We start from the raw sequence: 8225 nt of genomic DNA on the forward strand, positions 1-8225 counted from the left end.
GTTGAATTTATCTTCATCACTTGTTGTGACATGGTCAAAGCCATTTTCCATGGCAGAATTGAAAGATGTGATGATTCACTGCCTTCAGTAATATTTGAAGACTGTTTAGCAGATATACTAACAGAAAAACCTCAAGTAAAATCTTCAACAAGTCACTTAACAAGTTGAGTATTGAAAATCCCTCCACACCAATTTATCAGTTACAGATCTCCTATACAAGATGGAAATGAATATACACACAAAGGAAAATCGATGAAAAGTATTGCATCATTACCCACTGATCCTTATGCAAAGCTGAATATATATGAAACATACTAATTTTGCAGAATAATTATCATATGATGTTCAGCAGCATGTCATTGGCCAATACATTGAAATCTCTCATATTTCTTTTATTTATTTATTTTGAGCATATGAATGTTATTTGACAGTCACCTCAATTTGTGGGGTTAGGTTCATATCCTACAAACTGTTCCGGAAACATAATTGTCAGAGATTCTAAGAAAATTGCTGTAATGTAAAAGAAGAAGAAGAAGAAAGAAATAATAATAAAATAAAAAGAAGAAGAAAAGGGAGCCAGAGCAGTCTATTTTCTGCCTGATTGTTTCATCCATGGCTGTAGAATGGGAGCCAGACTAATAGTCACAAATCACTCTCTGAGCTGTAAGTTTGTTGGATTGTTCTGCTTTGCTTTGCCTTGCCCTTTTCTTTTGCCAACAGAACCTTATCTTCACTTCATCTGCCTAGTATCATTCATGACGTACTTGAATTGCTTTTTTCTTTAAGAGCTGTTTCTTTGCCTTTTCTTTTGCCAACACAACCTTACTTTTGTGGTCTACCATTTAGAAATATGAAGCACAATAATGGAAGAATGCAAATTCCAAATCTGAAACATCAAAGACAATGTCTCTGTGCTTGAATTCCAAGCCAAGTAGACCAAAACGCCAACTCTCGTCAACAATGGCAAAATATCGAAGAAAAAGTCACTGTAACTGTTAAGTATTCAACATTCTATTTTACTTACAAAAGAGCTCTTAAAGAAATGGGATATTCAACAGTCTATTTACCTTTGAAAAGGAAATTATTGTGACAAGAGCTTAAGACAGTCCCTCCACTTGGGGCAAGTGGTAGAAGATTTCTTACAGCTAAAGTAGTAGGAAATTATTGTCCAAAATGGAATGGAAACATCAATTCAATTTCCTTTCCAACTTGATACTATCGTTCTATAAATGCAGCTATATCCCAAGTGATTTATCTTCATCACTTCCTTTTGCATACACGATTCCTATGTTGGAAAAAAGACACCAATATATCCAAATTCACAATCCGCATGTCTCAATTCATTTTTTTTTTATGCAATTAAAAATAGGGGTCAGTCAATCAACAAAAATAAAATACAAAAACTAAATAAATGCGCAGCACAAAGAATTTTTAAGTGAAAAACCTCAATATAGGAAAAACTAGTCAAACTCTTCTACTCATTCAAATAATAGGATAATAAAGTTCTTTCTTAGCCTAGTTAGAGGATATACATCAAATCACTAATTTTTTTTGTTATTTATTTTTGGGTTCTCAAAAAAACATATATAAAAAAAGTAAAAAAATATATTCAGAAAAAAAAAATAGCAACTTTCCCAACCAATTTTGGTTATTTTCTAGGCGCTTTAAAATTTCACAATGTATTTTTGATTGATGAGAGTTTTGTTGACAAAAAATTTAAATTTGAGGAAGAAAAGTTCAAAATCAAATGTTTATGGACTTAATTAAATTCAAATTTTATTACAATTAAACCCTTTATAAATTCAATTAGACTTTTAACAAAATCTAATTAGTTACTTAAACATCCAATTTTGAATTTATTTTTCTTAAATTGAATTTCTTTGTTAGCAAAGCTTTCATCAATCGAAAATATATTGCTAAATTTCAATATTTGTATTTTTGAACCTCCTCAACCAATTTTTAGCCATTTTTCAAAAATATTTTTTAATTTTTTTTGTATTTTCTCTCTATTTTTTTTTGTAGGGATCCCTAAAAATAGGTGACAACAACTTTCATGGTATATTTATAGCCCACAAATTTTTTTCTTGTGTAAAAAGAAGGACATGCAATGTAATTACCTGAATAACTTTTAATAGGGGATAGATATCCCTTACTTGATATGAATATGGTAAGTCCTTAAGGGACTTTTATACACTTAAAATGATATAAAGAAATTAAATTTTAAGACATCAAGTGTGTTAAGCATATAAAGACTAAGTCCTTCCCTGAGATTACACTTAAGGGAGGTTAGTCACTCCCCTAGACATCCCAAGAGAGGATGACCATTATCTTAGACTTGGTTGTTTGCGAAGTTGTGCTTGAGTCTGACATGTGTGTTAGACCCACATTATCTTGGGCTTGGATGAGTGTCAAGTTCAAGCGTCTTAGGTCTGACATGAGTGCCAGATCCATACTACCTTGGGCTTAACGCAGTACCAAGTCCAAATATTTTAGGCTTAGCTTGTTACAAAGTCTAAGTGCCTTAAGTCTAGAACGCGTGCCAGACTGATACTACCTTTAGCTTGATGCACTGCCAAGTCCAAGCATCTCGAGCCTAGCATACGTGCTAGATACACGTTACTTTAAGCTTGACACTCTGCCAAGTCCAAGCATCTCGGGTGTGTTATGCGTTTCATATCCACACTACCTTAGACTTGGTGCATTACCAAGTCCAAACGCATTGGGTCTGTCTTAAACTTGACTGATTGCCAAGTCCAAGCGTCTTGAGTTTGGTAGGCCTGTCAAACCCCCTCTACCTTCGATCGGACAGGCGTGCCAGATCCACACTATCTTGGGCTTGGCGTATTTTCAAATTCAAGTGTCTTAGGTTTGGCATGTGTTTTAAACCCATACTATCTTAGGCTTGGCGTATTGTCAAGCCTAAATGACTTGGACTTGGCTAAATGACAAGTTCAAATACCTTAAGTCTAGCATGTGTGTCAGACCCATATGTTTTAAAAAATAAAAAAAATTAAATAAAAACTTAATAAAATTGACTCATCACTTTTCATAGGGAGGTAATGAGTCAAAGTTAATTTAAAAATACTTTAAAATGAAAAAAATTACATTATAATTATTTTCTTCGAGTTTTTATATTTTAAAACCGTTTCATAATAACTTCATTATCAATCTTATTAAAGATATCTTTCTTAATATATACAACCAAGCTGTCATTCATCCATTTATCTCCCATCTTATTCCGCAATCTACTCTTAACAATATGCATAGCAAAAACAATTCTCTCCACTATAACAATTACAACTAGTAGAAGTAATGACAATTTGATAAGTATATATAATAATAGAAATATCAAATTCTTCTTTGTTTTTATCATTTTCTCTACAAGACTATCAATACCTTCAATATCAGAGAACTCATTATCACCATGTAGATCAATAATATACGTATCAAGTTGGTCATCAAATACCATAAGATCCACTATAAAGAATTCATTGGGATAAAAATGAGCAAGACGAATAAGCTTTTCTTTGTTGAAAGTAGAGAAAGAGTCACTTGAGTTTAAATATGCCACACAAAGAAGTAACTATATGCTCGTTTAAGTAAAACGATCATCCAACTCAGCAAATTGTACGTTAATGATATTGTTAAACAATTCATAATGGAAATGGTGTATATTTGTAATCCTTTGAGATTTTTGCCTTGAACGCCAACAAAACTTATACTCATTATCTATGTTTAGAATATCAATATCATGTTTGATGCAAAAAGATGACACTTCTTTCAATAAAGGTTCCTAATCATTCTTTCTCATCATTTTGAATCGTTCCTTTGGTGTTTTCATTAAACTCATAACATTTTCTATGTCTTGATTTTTTCTTTATAATACTTGTGAGAACTCATTAGTAACTGCTAGTATCATTCTCAAAGAATGATGCATGAACACAAAATTAAATAATTCCATAATATCTGTTAAAACGACTATTTCTATTCTTTGTTCTGAGTTCATCTCATTCTCCCTTATAATCTCAAGCACATCAAGAACTGATAAAAATATTACAAGTATAACAATAATTATAACATAGTGGGAGCCCCAACAAGTATCACCATACCTTCTAAGAGAAGTTTCTTGATTCAGGCCTTATTAACTAAAAATTTCTTCATTTTCAAGTCCTATAATAATTCTAGCAAATTATTTTTCTCTAATCACCTCTATCATTTTACATAATGCTCTAACTATATTTATAATGCTTAAAATAAAATTGAAGACATCTCCAACTTCATTATATTTCTTTGTAACAGCTACAAGAGTTAATTGAAGTCTATGAGAAAAACAATGTACATAATATGCACTTGGATTGTTATTTAGAATAAGTGCTTTCAAGCCATTGAATTCACCTCACATGTTACTAACTTTGTTATATCCCTAACCACATAATCTTGATATGCTTAGCTCATGTTTAGAAAACAAAACTTCAATAGCTGCCTTGTGTTACGCCCCAAAAATTATAAATAAATTCTAGCAATTTGAGGAGCCAGAAAAAATCTCCACAGATGCACACGACACAATTAAAATTCAAAGGATATCCTTTATTTCTAATACTCTAGCCTTTTATAGGCATTTTACATACTTGCAATAAATAGTAAATAACTGACTCTCTTAATTATCATTTAATAGAAAATAACTTACCCATTACTTTAAATAATAAATTATGTAACAACTGAATTGAAAATATGCATAACTGAAAATGCCTTTAAGTAATTTCTTAACTTACGTGGCCTTATTTTACTTAAATATTTTGGGCATCTAACATAACCTTTCCCTTCAGAAGAACTCGCCCACGAGTTCGGGATAGGTCTGACTCAGCTTTTCTCCATCCATCCAGGTGGCATCTTCCTCGTTAGCTCCTTTTCATTGAACTAAAAAATCAACTCCTGCTCGATTTCCCTTTTTCTTGAGCCTTTTATCCAATATTTTTTTTAGTTCAGGGGTCAGTGTACCTTCTTCCATTACTGTCGGCAACTTAGGGTTAGGATTTAATTGAGTTCCAATCTTCTTCTTGAGGCAGGAGATATGGAATACTGGATAAATCTTGGAGTCTTTGGGTAGATCGAGCTTGTATGCAACTTTCCTAATTTTTTGAATGACTTGGAAAGGTCCGAAATACCTTAGAGAAAGCTTCAAGTTCCTTCTCACTGCCACCGTCATCTGTCTGTAGGGTCTTAACCTCAAATAGACCCAATCCCCCACACTATATTCCCTCTCTGTTCTCTTTTTGTATGCGTATAACTTCATTCTTATTTGAGCTTCTTGTAGGTTTTCCCGTGCCAGGGTAAGGATAAAATCTTGATTTTTCATTTCGTCTTCAACTGCTTGTACTGTTGTGGTCCTAAGCTCATATGGAAGAAGCCGTGGTGGTTCTTGTCCGTAAACAATCTCAAAAGGATAAACCCCGTGGAGGAGTGCTCTAAAGTATTGTATGTCCATTTGGCTAGGGATAGCCAACTGGCCCAATCCTTAGGTCTATCACTGGTAAAACACCTGAGGTACCCTTCTAGCCACTTGTTCATTATCTCTGTCTGCCCGTCGGTTTGAGGATGATATGTTGAACTCATTAGTAACTTGGTTCCACTTAAATGGAAAATTTCTTTCCAAAAATTACTTGTGAATATTGCATCTCGATCACTGACTATGCTTTGTGGTATACCATGTAATTTGAATATGTTTTCCATAAATACCTTTGCTACTGTTGCTGCTATATATAAATGTGCTATTGGTATGAAATGACTGTACTTGCTGAACCTGTCTACTATCACCATGATTACACTGTATCCCTTAGACAACGGTAACCCTTCTATGAAGTCCATACTAATATCCACCCATACTTTACTTGGTATCGGCAAAGGCTACAAAGCCTCAGCTGGTTGGAGGTTCTCTGTTTTGTTTCTTTGGCATACCTCACATTCTCTAATAAATTTTTTGATGTCCCTTCTCAAGCCATGCTAAAAGAATTCCCTTCTAAGTCTGGAGTGAGTCTTCTGTGAACCAGTATGCCCTCCCATAGGGCTACTATGGAATTGCTACATAACTTGCTCCTGCTGCATCTTTAAGGTTCCCAAATGTAGCCTCCCTTTATAGAATAAAACCCCCCTCTAACCTGATACTTGAGGGAATCAAGATCACCTTGATGATATTGGTTGAGTAATTGTTGCAACTGGGAATCTTGGTTGTATATTTGATGAAGCCCTTCCCACCAATTAACAATAACCATACTAATGGCCTTGGCTTCTCCACAGTTAGTCATAACCCCTTCTGGTTCTGTACTATTCCCCTGGTCTGGTAACCTGGATAGAGCATCTGCTGCTTTATTTCCTTTCCCATTACAATATTCCACACTAAAATCAAAGCCTAATAGTTTTGTTATCCAATTTTGTTGAAAAGAAGTTCCAATCTTTTGTTCCAAAAAGTGCTTTAGAGCTTGTTGGTCAGTTTTTACTTTAAACATATGTCCCAGTAGATAATGTCTCCATTTCTGAACTGCCAACACAAGAGCCAAAAATTCTTTTTCATAAGTGGATAAGAACAAATTTTTACCTTTTAATGCTTGGCTCAAATAAGCTAGAGGCCTCCCTTCCTGTATCAAGACTGCTCCCAATTCAATTCCAGAAGCATCATATTCTACCATGAACATTTTGGAAAAATCTAGTAAGGCAAGAATAAGAGGAGTCACCATGGCTGCCTTTAAGGCTACAAAAGCTTGGTTGGCCTGCTCACTCGATCTAAATGAATTTTTCTTGAGTAAGGCAGTTAGAGGAGCTGCAATACTTCCATAGCCTTTTACAAACTTCTTATAATAACCCGTTAACACCAAAAATCCTCTTAGAGCCTTAGGATTCTTAGGTTCAGGCCACTCTATCATGGCTGAAATCTTTAATGGATCTATTTTGACTCCTTCTTCAGAAATAACATAGCCTAAATACTCCACTTCCCAACAGCCAAAGATATATTTTGAGGCCTTAACATACAATTGATGTCGTCTTAAGACTTCTAAGACAGCTCTTAGATGCCCCACATGTTATTCAACAGATTTACTGTACACAAGTATGTCATAAAAAAAAACTAACATAAATTTCCGGAGATATGGCTTGAATATCTCATTCATCAATCCTTGAAAGGTTGATGGGGCATTGGTAAGCCCAGAGGGCATTACTAAAAACTCATAATGCTCCTCGTGGGTTCGGAAAGCAGTTTTGGGCACATCTTCACTCTTTATTCTGATTTGATGGTAGCCCAACCACAAGTCAAGTTTAGAAAACATCTCAGCACCATTAAGCTCATCTAATAATTCATCTATATTAGGAATGGGAAACTTATCTTTGATGGTATCTTTGTTGAGAGCTCGATAATCAACGCACATTTGCCAACTTCCATCTGCCTTCCTCACTAAGAGGACCGGTGAAGAGTATTGACTTTGACTTAGTTTTATGATCTCAGCCTTTAACATTTCCCTGACCAGCTTCTCAATTTCTTCTTTCTGATAGTAAGGGTATCGATAAGGCCTAACACATGTTGGCTTAGCTGCTTCTTGGAGTTGGATCTGATGGTCGTGACTCCTAGGAGGTGGGAGTCCAGTGGGTTTAACAAACACTATTTTGAATTCATTCAAAACAGTTTGTAGGGCAGGCTCTACTGGTGCTCCTCTTAGAATATCATTGATCTACATAAACTGCAGCCATATTCCTCTCCCTTCTACAAAGGTAACCTTGCTCAGACTATGTTCTTCCTTACCACATTCACGTCGATAAAACTATGTGTACTGCCGGTATCAATGAGAACAATAACTGAACAGGTCCTAATTTTCCCAACTAATCTCATAGTTTTGGGAGAAGGTGCCCCTGCAATGGCATGCAAGGATATGCCCAATAGATCAGCTTGTTGGGTTGCAGGTATATTATCTGTATCAAGTTGATTATATGTCTCTTTTTCTTCCCATCCTTCTTCTCCCTCCTTTTTGAATTCCATTCCCTCGAGTAAGTATAATTTGGGTCTGCTGTATTTGTGTCCTTGATGGTACTTTTCATCACAAAAATAGCACAAGTCTTTTTCCCTTCTTTCTTGCATTTGGTCAGGACTTATACGTCTTATTGGATATGGGTTTCTTCTCTGAAATGGTGAGTTATATCTTGGTTGTTGGGGGGCTGGAAGTTTAAGTGCTGGGGTTGGGGGT

Source organism: Populus euphratica, unplaced genomic scaffold, assembly GCF_000495115.2.
Source record: "Populus euphratica unplaced genomic scaffold, PopEup_1.0 scaffold413.1, whole genome shotgun sequence".
NCBI lineage: Eukaryota > Viridiplantae > Streptophyta > Magnoliopsida > Malpighiales > Salicaceae > Populus > Populus euphratica.